This window comes from Cynoglossus semilaevis, chromosome 1, assembly GCF_000523025.1.
Source record: "Cynoglossus semilaevis isolate Cse_v1.0 chromosome 1, Cse_v1.0, whole genome shotgun sequence".
NCBI classification, from domain to species: Eukaryota; Metazoa; Chordata; class Actinopteri; order Pleuronectiformes; family Cynoglossidae; genus Cynoglossus; species Cynoglossus semilaevis.
In genome coordinates, this window is record NC_024307.1 from 9425263 (window position 1) to 9441180 (window position 15918).

At 42.2% G+C, this 15918-nt stretch overlaps 1 protein-coding gene and 1 long non-coding RNA gene across 2 annotated transcripts in view; one reads left to right on the top strand and one right to left on the bottom strand.

Moving 5' to 3' along the window:
* Positions 1-15918, bottom strand: part of msrab (methionine sulfoxide reductase Ab) — a 73652-nt gene that overhangs the window by 12404 nt on the left and 45330 nt on the right. Inside the window, exon 7 of the mRNA XM_025054497.1 lies at positions 4797-5016. The gene's annotated coding sequence lies outside the window, so the exon portion shown is untranslated. The remainder of the gene's footprint in view (positions 1-4796; positions 5017-15918) is intronic.
* LOC112486841 (uncharacterized) overlaps positions 1-15918 on the top strand; it is a 29766-nt gene that overhangs the window by 9248 nt on the left and 4600 nt on the right. The window lies entirely within an intron of this gene.

Genomic DNA, 15918 nt, shown 5'->3' on the forward strand with positions numbered 1-15918 from the left:
AACTTACTGGTGACACACTTTAACTAAGAGAGGTAACACTGACACAGTCTGGACGAGAGAATATATGTTGGACAAAGGATGTTGAAGACGGGCCGTAAAGACAGCATGAAGTCATATGGAGAAAAGAAAAAGTTCAACTTTTCTTTTTACACTCGATATGTCTCTGAAGTGTTGAACTGGAATAAAAAGATTGAACAAGTGAGAACTCCAGTGATGGTGATGCAGAGACTGTGGGAGAAACTACAGCAAAGATGCTGTGACAGACACAGAGGAGGCTGAGGTGAAGAAAGATGCTGAGGAGCATCTGACGCTGCCGCGGGGGATCAGCTGGTCAGGCTTCACACAGACACACAGACACACACACAGGCAGTTAGGTCCCTGGTGGGTATCAGTGCACCTGTGTGTGTGTGTGTGTGTGTGTGTCATGTGTTTCTAGGTCAAGTGAGTCCCTGAAATGAAGATGAGCCACAGCAGTGACTTTCTCCTTCTGTCTCTGACACTGTGTTCTTTAACGCTGCTTCCATGGACATCTACCAACACACACACACACACACACACACACACACACACACACACTCGATGACCCTCTTCATCTCTCCTGCCTCCTCTTGTGCAGCTAATGAATACAAAGAGCGTGGATGGAGACGCTCTCCCCACTCTCTTAACCCTTTCCTAATCTGGGTCATTGGTGCCCCTCTTGGTCACCCCTGGTGGGACCCTGCAGACAGAGGGGGCAGAGTGGGAGCAGAGAGGTCTGGGCTCTCACTGACCTGATTAAAAGCTCTCTCCCACACACACACACACACACACTGCTGCTCCTGGACCGTCTCACACTGTCACGTCTGCTTACCTGCATGTCTCTGTTGGAAGTCATTTCTAATGTATGTTGCTGTACATCGTAGGTAACTTTTAACAGCCATATCCATGGTCTGGCTCGGGGGCCAATCACGGCCCCTGACTGGGTGTCATACGGCCTTCCAGTAAAGATCAAGATAAAAGATGTTTTTGCCTCTTTGAATTATGTTTGTGGTTAAACTGTTTTGGCTACATTTGAGCTCATAATACGTTTTTTGAATCATAACACGACTTGGTTCAACTTCTAGTTCATTTTTTCGGCTGTTCTTAGTTTTCATTTCTGTGAAACATTTATCACTGAAGACTAATTACATGATCAGAATTGTCTCATTAGTCATACACTGGATTATCAAAGATGAACTGTTTCGTAAAAACCTGTCCAGTACTGTCTCCGCAGGTGGTGAATGTTGAGTGCTACTGTCGTGCAGGGTTGAACAGTCAGTGTTAGAGCAGGCGTGGGCAAACCTTTGACTCACAGGACACATTTGTCCTAAAAGCAGAAAGATAAATGACATGTGAAAGTCATGCATAAAGGCTAAAATGCTTTTATCGTATTGTACACCATCCATTGGGAATACATGGGTATTGCAGGGAAAAGGCAAAAGTCTAATGATAATATAAATAAATTATATAATTAGGAAAAATTTGGCGGGCCGGATTAAAAAGCTGAACGGGCTGCATCTGGCCCCCGAGCCTTAGTTTGCCCGTGCCTGTGTTAGACGATGAATAAATAAATAAATGAATGGATACACAATACATTTGTTCACCACTTATATGGAATTGAAATGAGAGCAGAACATGCAGCTGGGCCTGAGGTATTTCACATCATCAAATGCAGTCTCCCTTTAAAACTACAGTGATCGGACACCTCTGCTCCTGCAGCTGTGGCTGTAACCTAAAACACAGAATAACAGGATAAACCTATTGTACTGCCAAGTCTTGGTGAAAATTGACTCTTCCAGCTGGTCAGCTCGGCCTAACCTGGAATCATGGAGCAGGCGTTCATTCAGCTTTGCTCCTATGATCGGAATGTTTTTGTGTGTTTTTCCTTCACTGACGACATCTTTGAAAGTACAAACTGCTTCCTCGTCACATGACACCTCACACCTGAGCCCAAGGCTGTGATCACTGGGCTGTGATGATGTAAAAATCTGTATTAGGCACATTACCTAAAGTTACACAACAATGACTTGTTGTCCAACACTGGGAGGAAATGCCTGTATCTGTTTAGCCATGTCTGCTCTGTGTGCATTGTATCCTGGACGTTTCCTGGGAACATTCACTGGCTACTCTGTAATTTACTGAAAATATCCACGTGTCGCCGACTTAAAACTCTGGCCAAAGTTCAGGGTCAAAGCCACTCCAGATTTCTCAAAAAGCTGCTTCCTCCAGAACGGGAGTGAGACTTTCCAGGTTGAACTCTGACACAGTGTGCACGCTTAGTGTTAATAAAAAGGCAGTTTATCGGCAAGGCGACACGAGGGAATGACAGGAGCCAGTAGTGACGAGAAAGTCGCCGAATAAACCCCAACGTCTGCGCGATAGTGTAATGTTTTTGTGATTTCAACCCGAGGGGACAGAAAAATAGTGAACACAGAGATAAAGACCAGCAGGGTCAGGCTGCTGACCCCAACACAGTGAGCTCAGATAAAGACGAGCACTTCAAACACCACTGATAAAGTGCAGAGTGAAGGACGCTGAGCTGCTCCTGCGGCCAAAACAACAGATAGCTGTGCGACAAAGGCTGATTCAGCAGAGGTGAGAAGAGCTGTAAAACTGATCCAGATCACTGTGTCTCTGTTTGTCGTCCCCCCCCCCCTGCGGGAATTGAAAACTCTGACTTTCAGCAGAGTTTCTACATTTCGTGGAATGAAACCCTCTGGCTCCGTTGTATCAGTTTTTAACACGCAGAAGTTTCCTAGCCAAAATCGGCCTCTGGGGGTTTAATGCGACAGACAAACTGAGGCAGTGTTAGCGGTCAATTGAATTTGTGTGTGTTTGTTCCCTCACATTACAACAGGCCTCTAATGACTGTTTAACAAGCTGGAGTGGTGCTCACCTGTGTCAACGCGTTGACTGACTGAGTTAATTATTGTCCTCCAGACGTCTGCAAGGCCTCACAGTGACGGAGAGATTACAGAGGACAAGCTGCAGATTAGATAGGCCGAGAAACAAACTCTTCTCCAGAGCTGCAGGGACAATTGGTCTGAGGAGTCTGGTTCTCCCACATCTGGGGAACATTTCAGGCCATAAACTTGGTATTTTTAGAGATTTTTATTTTATTGGATTATTATTCTGTTTACAGCAAAGTAATTGCATAGTTTGTATTTTTTGGGACAACAGCTCAACGAGTTTTATTTGCTTCACTGAGAAAATAATAATAAAAAATAATTTCTCCACGTTCCCCTTGATTTATGTTACTGGGGTTTTTTTATCACTGAATTTCTTCTTTGTAAAATTCTGGCCGACATCCTGGTCCCCCGCTTTTTTTTTTTTTTTGCGTTGTCTGTGAATTGAAATCCAGTTCCTTAAATATTTGTTCTGTTTTTGGAAAGAAAAAAACCCTCTCTCTTTTTTTTTAGCATCAAACTTTTTACGTATGTTTACAAATTGGGTTTATTTTTTATATTTACACCTTAACTAAGCCCCAGCACTGCCACCACCAGGCTTCACACAACATCTACTGTGAATGCTTATACTGAAGGCTATGTCACGAGCGGGTGAGGTCCAGAGTGGACACTGTCACTGTCCTATGACTGCTGGGACACTGTAGGATGCAACTCAGCAAATTTCATGAAATCTGTCCTAGAGCTCAACTTTACTTTGCGTTACTTTACGGCAGTTTTCATTTGTAAAATGTACAGATTACAGACCAAAGTGAAGAAGGAAATTCTCCTAGAGTTAAATATTATGATGTTCCATTGTTAGTCCATAAATACCTGGCCTCTGCTGTGCTTGTTTAGACTCTTTTGAATCCACTGTGTGGTGAATCAGCCTGGGCCTCAGTGCTGTTTTTCACGCCTTCTTTAAGATAATGCCCATAAACGACCGCTCTGTTCTTGCCAGATGTTTGCCCCCGCCTTGTTAGGGAGGCAGATGATTCCACTCTCCCCGACCAACAATAACACTCTAGTGTTAGGCTAACCTCCTGGTGACTCGACCACAGCATCTGGCAAACGTTAGGCTTCACCTAAACCCACCGTTTATGCTGTAATATGAGCAGTGCTCTTACAGTTGCGGCTTCGGTAGCAAGCAAAGCTCTGTGTACACACACACACACACACACACACACACACACGTGTCAGTATGTGTGTACTCACATCTGTGGGCTCTCCGGGTTTTTAAAAAGACAATTGCTCAGTTCAGGATGGGAACCAAAGAAGCCGGTGCAGACACAGCGGGGAGAGGGAGGGGGACGGAGGGGGAGGGGGGGGGGTGGTGGGGGGGGGGCTTTTCACAGTACAGCACAATAAAACCCAACCAGAGAACGCAGCGCCTGGTTTGCACAGCAGTGACAGTGTGCAGCGCACGTGGTTGGAGACGGGTCGCTCTGTGTCCTTTTGTTAGCAGTGACTGATAAAGTAAGACACAAAAGAAAAAAAAAACTGCACAGAGACAGAAGACCTGGGAGACAATAATAGCACACTCCCTGCACAGCTGGCATATTTTCTGAGGAGCGATTTCCTGTAAAAATTGTGACACGGGAATAATGATGGCTTTGATTGGGCCCCAGTTAACGGGGGGGCACTTCCTGTTTCTTTGTATTGGTTTCATTGTGAAGCCATGGGGCGGGAGGGGGGAGGAGTGGGTGAGGCAGGGTTCGAGGGAAACAGCTGCTGGAGATGACACAGTCAAGAACATCCCTGTGACCGACCCCCCTCCACCCCTCCACCCCTCTGCCCCCCTCACACACCCCTTCACACACACAAATGCTCCATCACCTCTTGTTTTGGAGATTCTGGTTTGAACGTCATTTTTCCAGCTCTTTATCCAGCAAAAACTCCAAGGCGAGCGGGTGAAGTCTCCGGGGCTGACAACAAGTGTTACTCACAGATCAGCTTACAGGAGTCTCAAAGTTCAAAACAAGCCGTTACAGTGAATCCATCAGTGTCTCCTGTCAGGCCTGGGAGCAGGTATCGGACCACAGAGGAGCTGCTGCACCTGATGATGAGAAACCAGGAGTGACCTCATTTCCAAATAATGGAGAGCATTTCTCTTAATGTGGTGAGGAAAACAAAAGCACCAACTGGAGTCGGGCTCTTGATTATTATGCTTACTACTTCCTGTGATTGTTCTGGCAGCAGGCAGATGCTCCGCAGCAGGCGTGTGGAATTCAGATAGGTTTTCTGTGGCCAATTTTTTTTTTTTTGGTTTGTTTATTATAAATCACATTTTTATACAAGAAAAATGTTTATCCTAAATGAAATCTTAGCAGGGAATGGTATAATTTTGTTTCAAATTTGAAAGCTATCTGCAGGCAATTTCTCCTCTGCCTTTCAAAGACTTTTGAAATTTAAAAACTTTAGGCCATTTTAGGCAGCTCGGTTTAGTTGTTGGTCTTACTTGCAAACTTTAGGCTATTTGAGCTAGCTAAGGTATACACATGCACAATGTGTTTTGTCAGCTAAATTTAATATGTATGTATTTATTTTTTCGTAAACTGAGCTAAAATTTACTTTTTACATTTAGAATTTTGAACTAATTTCCTCCATGTTTTATTTTTTATAATCAGATGTATTACATTTTGTTATTGCTTTAATCAGTGCTTACACTTTAGCTGTTAGGGGGCAGTGGTGGCTTAGGTCCAGAAGGCTTCAGGTTCGAGTCCCTCAGCTGCCAAGTTACCACTAAGGTGCTCTCCCCACACACTGCTCCCCGGGCAGCTTCAAGCTGCCCACTGTTCACTGTAGTGATGGGTTAAAAGCAGAGGTCACATTTGGTTGTGTGCAGTGTCACAATGACGACTAGTTCAGCTGTTTTCGGCTACTATGTCAATACAACATATCTGTGGTTACATTCAGCTATTTTTGTAAATACAATAACTAACTGAATTATTGTCGAATTGGCTTTTTTTAAGCTACACATCAAATTGTTTTTTAACTTGTGTGTTCTTTATATTTTTGGCAACTTCACCCAGAAGACACAGGTGTGTGTGTGTTATCTGTGGCTAATAAAAAAAAAGGTGTGAATTACTAGGAAAACACATGAAAGCATCAAAATTAAAGAAAACAAAAATACTGTTCATCTTTTGAAACGAGAGAACGTTTTTGGTTTTAATAAAGTAGTGAACAGGTTCCAGCCTGTGGTGTAGTGTTTACACAGAGGAAGTCGCACTCATTATCGGTGAAGAAACGTCTGTGGTTCACATGCTAATGGGTGCAGATGCAGACGTCAGTTGCATTTGTGCTTTTGTCTTTTGCGAAAAGAAAGAAGGAGAGTTGGTGATTAGTCCACCCTGTTGACCCATGCAGGCATTTGATTGCACACACACACACACACACACACACACACACTTAGAAAGTGTCTTCACACATGTGCCCACACCCACCTTTTCTATCTGACTGATGTTTTCCATTAGCGTTGTTCTTGCAGACATCACAGCTTGTTTTGTTTCCTGCCACACTGTATTTTTTCTGCCACAGAAGCTCACCAGTGTTCATGCTTTCTCTGCTCTGCATTCATGATGATCACTGGAAAATTAGCGCTCTCACACACACACACACACACACACATGCTACCGCAAAAACAGATGTGATCACGGTGCACAAGAAAAACAGCATCAGCTCAGATCCTGCACTAACGAAATCTGTCCAGATGAGAAGAGCATGAATACACAAGACCCGTCTGCCTGAATAGACATATACTTTCTTGTTACACGGCTGCTGTTTTTTCTTATCATTTATTTTCATTTTGTCCTCGTCTCTGTAGCGTTGCCAGTCTCTGAGGAGGCCTGATCCAAGGTCCAGATGTTGAGGTAGACTTGTTGGAGACAGAGAGGACAGAGGCCTCTTCATACCTCCGTCCTCTCTGTTACCTGACATTTCTGTGCTCCGTTGGGCGTTCTCTTTTACCTAATTTTTTAAAAAACCTGTCTGTTCACAGAACAATGTAAAGTTGCTACACTCTGTAAAATAATACAATAAAAGCTTCTGTTTGGTAATCCACTGTATAATGTCTAGAACAGGCATGGGCAAAATAAGGCCTGGGGGCTGTATGCAGCACATACAGCTTTGTAATGCGGCCCACCAAACTTGTCTATATTATATAAATGGTTTATATTGTGTCTCAACACTGATCTCAAAAATGTTCATCAGGTCTTTGAATGCTCTGATATGACTACAGTGACTATAAAGACTTTGATGTAAACATAAATGCCATAAATACTAGTCAGGGTTAAGCAAGTCAAAACTTTCAAAGACAAATGGGAAAAACATTGGAAAATCCTCCACATTTCTACAGGCAAGGGAATATCTAATGGGAAGATCTTTGGAGAAAGAAAAAAAAAAAAAAGCGAATCAACTTTTTCTTCCCCAATTTGTCTTAGAACCTTTTGACTTAACTCCGAGTCATTAATGAAACACATCTACCATGACCTCCCCCGTGACAAAGCAGATGTTGAAGAAGGAGCTCTTCACTAAAGGCCTTCTGGGTTGGGTCGAAGATCATCGAGCCTTTTAAGATGCTATCTGTGTCTGTCTTCATGCAGTCCATCCATCACCTGGTGATACCCCCTCACCTCCCTCACCTCTCGTCTCACTCCACCTCTTTCCTCGCTCCTCTGTCGTTCATTTAGCCAGCGCACCGGCTCGTTTCCTCCCCCCTTCTGCAAAACTCGACCCCCCCGATTCCTCCCTCAAAGGACACATTGATCATGGACAGACACTGGTTTTAAGGCAGCTCGACTAGTTTCTCTGCGTGAACATGTCTGTGCAGCAGCAGCATCAGCAGTATCAGCATCAGCAGCAGCAGGGGTCACACCATGAAATTAGGGCTGCATGCCAGACCTAATTGAACTAACACGCATGGTTCACCACGCACGTTACTTAGCATAACGCACTGATAAGACTGTACGAGTTGAATTAAAATCAACAAACCTAACAACGAAGTCGGAGCTGTTAAGATTAGCAAAGGCTAGATAAGAGTTTTAAGTTGTTTTAGTAACGGGAAAGAACCACAGTCTTCATATGTTGTTGCCATAAAAGTCACTCAAACATGTCCACACCACTGGAAACAAAACTATTTTGTTTCATCTCAAGTGAATTTTGTTTGCCTTTAAATATTTTATTTATTTATTTGTATTATATTTTGACAATTCTGGATACTTTTGATAATGTTTTGACTATGAGTTTTTTTTTTCAAGTTAGCCATTTGCTAATTTCTCAGCCAAATACCACTTAGCTATTTTTGTTATATTTGGTTAAAAAATTCCCATATTTCTGGGAGATATTGAATTTCTCTTTTTGCTACATTTTACGTCAAATTGTAAAAACCTAAAGCCTACTGAAAATAACTAGTGTGTATCTAGTGTTTAGTGTCTGGCCATTCGCTGTTATATGTAACCAAACTTTTACTATTTTAAATCTTTGCTTTAGCATTCAGCTATTTCAAACCAACACTGGATTACGTTTTTCATAGTATGTTTTGTGTAATTCTAAATTACTTTACTTATACTTTTAATATATAGAGAGAACTTTATAATTATCTCTCAGTAAGCTAACATTGAGTTAATCGAAGCAGTGTTTCAATTAGTTTTGGCTAATTTTATCATTCCATTTCAAGCTACTTTAAGCTAATTATGGGCAAACTTTATTTTCTCTTTGGCTATCTGGGCTAAATTAGGTACTGTTTTAAAAATACAAGGGTATCAGAATTGTTGGCTGTAGTTTTTCTACATTAACTTAGCTGTTAACACGAATGCTACTTAGCACAATGCAGTGCTAATGTGTGTGCCATTTACAGGTAATTTGAAGTAAAACAAACAAAATGAACACCGCAGTGGGTGCTGTTAGATGAAGCAGGGCCAGATGAGAGTTTCAAGTGGTTTTAGTGACAGGATGGAACCACAGTCTCAACAGTTTGTTGCCATAAAAGCCACTGAAACATATCCACTTGACTAAGCACAGCTAAGAGCCTGTCTGTTGTTGGTATGGAAGTGGACGCAGCCTGGGATTACAGTCAAAAACTGGTTTATATGTACATAGAGCATATATGCAAATATGTAAGTAGGTCATATTAATACGTCCTTGTCGGGGAATAAACACAGAGGCAAAAAAAAAAAAAAACCTAATGAAAAATGTCAGGGAAATTTCGGGGACAACCCCCCACGGTGATCTCAGTGCTGTCGTACATACAGGGGAAACAAGTTATGCAGTAAAATTCAATTTTAGATCAATGTCACTCCTAAAATATCTGGTTCACATAACTTTCTGAGCCACAAAGGGAGGCCAAACAATGAAACCAAGCCCATTAGCACACAGTGTCAGTCTATTCCAGGGGCAGCATTAGTTCACAGGGCATCTTGATAATAGCAGCTAAATCTACCTTGCTGTAATTAGAGCACTTAGCAGCACGCCCATGCATAATGCATTAGTCCGATCAATCTTAGGAAGGTAAGACTTCATTTCACCTGCTGTGAGCAGACGTCTCCCATTAGCCTGTTAGGGAGAAGCTATTCTGGATATCCTGAGAGAATTAGTAGAGAAAGAGAGAGAATAAGGCCACAGTCATTATCTCTCAGACAGTTTGTAGCAGAAACTTCCATTTTAGATGGAATGAGAGGAGGTAATGTTTGCTGTACGGTCTCCTTAATGGTCGTTTCAGCAGGGTGGCTCACTTTCAGACAGATTTTGACTGGATTATTTATTTAAGTCCCTGACCCCAATGGAGCTACTGCAGAGGGCTCATGAAATGTTTGGTTGAATCAGACAATTTTAATAAGGTTTTGCAAAAGTACACAGTCACAAGAACCCAACATGAAGAGCCTTGACAGAGGCTGCTATTAACTCAATTTACTGTGTCGAGATTTTACTGAGGAGAAAATTGTCTGTTTCATAGGGCTTATGTTTTTTAGAGTGTATGTCAACAGGGGAGTTGACACTTTTTAAAATTGTGATCCTATTTAGAGGAAAATAGGTTCCAAAGTAAGACATGAGTCAGTACAAAAAGATGCAAAATATAGATTGGCATTGAAAGTGTAAAATATGCATTATAAGCACAGCGTAGGCCCTCTGCCAGTCATCAAACTGTGGAGTTCAACCTTCAGTACAAATTCAATCTGTCCTTAGTCAAGGAAAGAAGTCGGTGGTGCCTGGATGTGAAGGACATCGCTTACAATTCACCTTCTAGAAATGTTAAGACTTAAATAAAGGGGATGTAAAAAAAAATTACTTAGTCTTTTTTCTTTAATATACATTCCGTCTTTGTAAAAAAAGGGCCATTATTATTAAGGCCATTTGCCCTAAAACCTTTCTAATTCCTGACCCTTGTGCGTCTCTGTAGGTTGTACCTTAACCGCCCTTTCCTTTGTAGCAGTTTTATGACTTGACCTGTGACCTGGTCATTTGACCTTCGAAGCACTGACTGCTCTTCCCCTGTCCAGCTGTGAAATATACCGCTCGTGTTCGACTGAATACACATCTGTGCCTTGGTGTGCAGCAGCACAGATGTGCCCTCGGTAGAAAAACAAAGCCCTAATAAACACATTTTGAGTTGGTTTTTCTCAGTGTAGGGTTTCCTTTTATCATTTAGTCTATTTCTACACTGCAAAACAGGCACATTCATTTTACTACTGCTGCCTTTTTCATGTTTTTATCCCAGAATCCTTGCCCCCTCTGGAGAGGATGAAGGGAACTGCATCCAGAGTGCGACAGATGCACTGTAAGAGTACAACTTATTCTACTATGACTCAGAAAGGGAAGCAGAATAAGCGCACACACACACACGCACACACACACTCCTGACATCAATATGTAAATATGGTGTATTAAAATTATAATACAAAGTTATGGAAATATTTAACCTCATACAACTGAGGCTCAGTGATGCAGGAAATGTTCTGTGTTCTACATTAGTCTCCTCTTACAGAGTGATAAAAATGACATTTGGAAACATGTTCACCTTTGACTAGCAAGAGAAAGAACAGAGCGCACACACACACACACACACACTTGTAGTCACACGTGGTGGTGATGCAAATCTCTCCTTAACAGACAGACAGACAGTCATGAGGCAGACGTCTGACAGTCATAAAGTGAAATTTCATTTTTTTTTTTTAACTCCTCTGTTTTTCTCTCTCTGTACATCTTTCCACTCATCTGCTCTCCAGTACAAGACACAGGGCCCCCTTTTCCTCTCCTCCCACCCCTCTCTCTTTCTTCCTCCATCTCTCTCTTTCTCTTCTCTCCCCCCTGCTAGGATCCCCACAGCTGCGCGGACCAGGTGCGTTCCGCCCCAACACACACACATATAGACACACACACACACACACACACACAGCAGGAAATGCCTAATACCAGTTTTAGAATGATGCCACTATGTCGGCGTGACAGGGAGGCTGCAGGATCTGTCACCAGAGAAGGCAAAAAGAGATACACACACACACACACAGTGAAAGTGAGACACAGATGCAAATAAACTAAATTTTTGGTCGCACAATGGTTCGTCCTGGTTTGAAGGTTGGTTTACTCGAAAAGTTAGCGGTTCCAGAAAAATGCAGAACGAGAAGCTGATACATCGAGTGTGATCGACACGTGTAAAACTTTAACCGTGATAAAAGGGACAAGCGACACGATTTTCAATGTTGTAGTTAAGTGTTATAATGTTGTAATTAAAAAATATTAATTAATAAGTTATATTCTCAGGGGATAGCAGATTATTTAAAAAACAAGAGAGTGCATACGTTATGCCTGGTGTATGATGCAAAGTTAGAGGAGGGATCAGAACAAAGACCCACAGCTGACGGTGCCTGACCTTCGTACACTTAAAACAGGTGTTTCTGCAAAGTCTAAAATATCCAGCCTGAGTCTCTACGGAGCAGAAATACAACTGCAACCCACAGACAGCGCCTCACGTTAGAAACACACACACACACAAATGACCATTTTAAGTATTCTTGAGTTTTGAACTGGCTGATGAAGATGAAAAATGAAAATAAAGAATTGTCCAAACCTTGTAAATCCAAACTTTAAATGATTATTCTAAAACTTCCTCCTTGTTCTTGCTGTCCTAAGGACATGGACCAGAAATCCTTCCGTCAATTCTCAAACAGGTTAGCTAGATGAAACGTTGTCCAGCACTCTGATGTTCTCTGGCGCCTCCAGGGGACACTTTGAAATGTACTGCTTTTGAAAGCTTCAGCGTTGTCAGTTTGTCTCGACAGTTTTATAGCTTTGAAGCCAACACGTACGTGTGTGTGTGTGTGTGTGTGTGTGTGTGGTAGTCTGCAGTCCAGATTTTTTAATGTCTGAAAATGTAGACAAAAAAAAATCAGACAATGTTTGACCAAAGATTTGGGCGAGTTCCTCTAGTCTTTGACACCATTTTTACTAAACGTTTGGAGAGTGGTAAACTTTTGGGCGAGTTCCTCTAGTCTTTGACACAATTTTTACTAAACGTTCGGAGAGTGGTAAACTTCATCTGTCACTGTGCGTTTCTGCAGCTGATAACAAAGCTAAAATTGAAGCTGAACCGTATCACACTGGCCGTCAGACGCAGCACCAATCAATAACTGTACATCCAAAGTCCATCAGACTCTCCAGAGGACCTCGTGTTAAAGGCCCCTCTGTCCTCGTGTGTGTGTGTGTGTGTGTATGCGTTTGTGTGAGACGATGCATGCCTGTGTGACTTCACGTGTGGGTGGACGCACATATGTTTTTAGAGTAAGAAAAAAAAAAAAAAGTAGCAGTTATTTTGGTCTGTGGCTCACCACAGCTCACACTCTCCTCTGTCTCCTCTCTGCTCATCTGACAGGGCCCCAGGAGGAGAAGAGGGTTCAGGAGGGTGACAGGCAGAGACACAAGGGAGCGAGACAGAGACAGATAAGGAGGAGGTAGGAGAGGTGAGGAGAAGGAGAAGGAGGAGGAGCAGAGAAAACTTTGTCAGACTTCAGAGAATTGGTGATACATCAGCAGAGAGTGGTTTAAGGCAGAATGACAAACCTCATTCATCACAGCTGCTGTATTAGTCAACGTTTTCCCCCCACAAATGTGCTTCTTGATGGACCGGAATTAAGGAAAGACAATGAGTTTGAATTGCTTACCACCTTAAGACAGTAGTTCCCAATCTTTTTTGGCTTGTGACCCCATTTTGACATCAGAAATATCTGGCAACCCAAAAGATATTTTTGTTTTCTTTCTAAAATTAGATTTAATTATATTATTTAAACTGAGTAGCCAGCTTAGAGCACAAAGTAACATTCTATTTTCTCTGATCACATGTACAGTAAGACGAGCTTGTCTTTACAAGGCTAAAAAATGAACTCTGAACAATCTATGAACCACTGAACTATGAGCTACTGCAGCACCTTCAACCGGCCACAGTGAAGATTTAAAAGACGACAGCGCTTCACTCTCAGCTTCTGTTTGTCATGTTTTGTGTATTATTTTCATGTATTATAATGTCTCACTCAGCTAATGTCACACAATAACCACAATAACAGGTACAACAACTATGTGCAACAGCAGCAGCTCCGATATCTTTATACGCTGCATTTCATTTGACCTCAATATATATTCATGAAAGAGAAATAATACAGTTGTTCAAGTGTTGTGCATGGGGTTTTTAAAAAATAATTAGTTGAATAAATGTTTATATAATAAACATATCAGGCTGAAAAACCTGTCTTAAAAGAAATTAAACAATAAAAACTATTGGTTAATTTGGTTTCAAACGACAGAGGATTAGAATTAAAAAATATATAATTGATTGTTTCATTTCATTCAGAGATGATCTAATTAAAAAAAACCCTAAACATAAACACTACAATCATCCATACAGTCATCAGTAACAACTACAAAAAAAAACAAAAAAAAACCCTCAGTGGTATGGAAACTTAAAAATACTGCCAAGCACAACATCTAAACCAACACATTCACACATAGGCAACTGAAGTGAACGCGGTGCTGACACCTCAGTGAGGCCACTGACAGACCGCAAACATTTCCATTGAGCTGACTCTCAAGCCTGTGTCTCCACTGAAGGATGTTTTTTGAGGTCAGTGTTTCTTTAAAAGACGCTCTCTCACACATACAGGGCTCTACAAGGAAAAAGAACCAAACCTCAGGCACAACACGCCCCGCTTCCAGAATTACCTTTGACTTAGACACGGTTTAGCCATTTTGCCGCTTTTCAAAAAAGGAAAAAAAGAGACCACCACCATAATAATGCACACGTGCACAAACACACACTCCAACAGGAAGAGTGTGGGTGTTTGGGAGCAGCTGCATGGAGAAGCATCAGACCCAGCTTCCTCCTGGTGCAGCGGCAACATCACTCCTCCTCCTCCTCCTCATCTTCTCTCTCTCCTTACATCTACTCAGTTTTCCCTTTTGTTTTTGTCTTTATCCAGACATCTTTGAGTCACAAACTCAACACTAGACTCCATTGCATCAGCAGGTTGTGGAAATTCACAAGACAAAGCTGTTGCAACGCAAGCTCTTTCTCTTTCAATCTCTTTCTCTGTGTGTATGTATGTGTGTGTGTGTGTGTGTCCTGTTTGGCCTCTTTCTTCCGAGCGGTGACACGTCAACGTTTCATGACCTGAAAGCCCAAAAAAAGTTGCAAAACACCTTCCTGTGTTCGATTCTAATCGAGGGCGTAGAGGTTCCGCTGGTGCAGCAGGTGCAGATGGACAGAGCAGATACTGAAGCTCAGACAGAGGGAGGAGAACACTTTAGGTTCTGAGCCACAGGTGTAAAAATGTCAAACTTTGATTGTTGTGCAATCACTGCTGCTGTGGTTTGATTATGAGGACAAACATCAACAAGTGTCAGGGTGAAAACAGAGATGAACATCTGACTCAAAGGCTGATAGAATTTTCCACTGTGTTGAATCTAGTCAGGTATGACTATCATTGCCCCACTCACCTCACCTCCCCTCCCACAACTTCACTCCAGCTGTCAGTTCTTATCAGTTATACCACAACCAATAATGTCACAGCCAGTACTTTAGCATATTAGCCTTTTCCTCTTGAGTCTCAACAAATGAAACAGTTGTTTTCAACATCGACTATATCATCACTGCTCTTTGCCTGCGGGTCTGAACATTTGTATTCCATGTTCCTCTGTGTGGAAAAACACAACTGCTGCTAACAGCTAAGGCTAATCAGAGTCATTTCATTGTGAATTCTGCATCACATTTTTCAAAACACCTGTCGAGTACAAATGATTTTTTGTTCATTTCCTACCACTGCTGCTCACATTAGCCATGCATGCTAATGTGCTAGCTGAGGGTGAAACACAGTGGCCCTATTTAATGGCAACAGCGGTGTGATCCATATTTTGTTTGTTCAGGAGATTTAGTTCAGTTCAAGTCCATAAGGAAGTGATCGTCACCTTTAGAGCTTAAAATAATATACAAATATACAAATAAACAAGTTTCCACAGATATTTATCTTTGTCCTACTGAGAAATGAATCTTCTGCTCAAAAGACTGTTTTATCTTATACATGATAAGACATATACACAAGACGACAACTTTACTTTTAGCAGAAAGGAAATGGGATCTAGAATGGACCAAACATGAAACCTCAAGATACTGTACGTGGCATACGCTCAAGTGCACAAGATTAAAAGAAATAATTAGGGTATATTTCTGGGCCTTCGGGGGCGCCATAGTTCACAGCACATCTCTAGTCAGTGGTGACTGCACTGGAGACATTCAGCAGTTATTTCTGCGTTTCCTGTGTGTCATGTGGTGGTAGCTGGAAACAGAGAGCACGGCTGACAACTCACAGGCTCCCAGGTGCAGAGTGTCATCGCATGGGCCGTCAGCCAGAAAGCCAGTGGGCCAGTTTGTAAGCCAACCAGGGACTGTAGCACGTGCTACCGCCCCCGTCCCCCCCTCTCA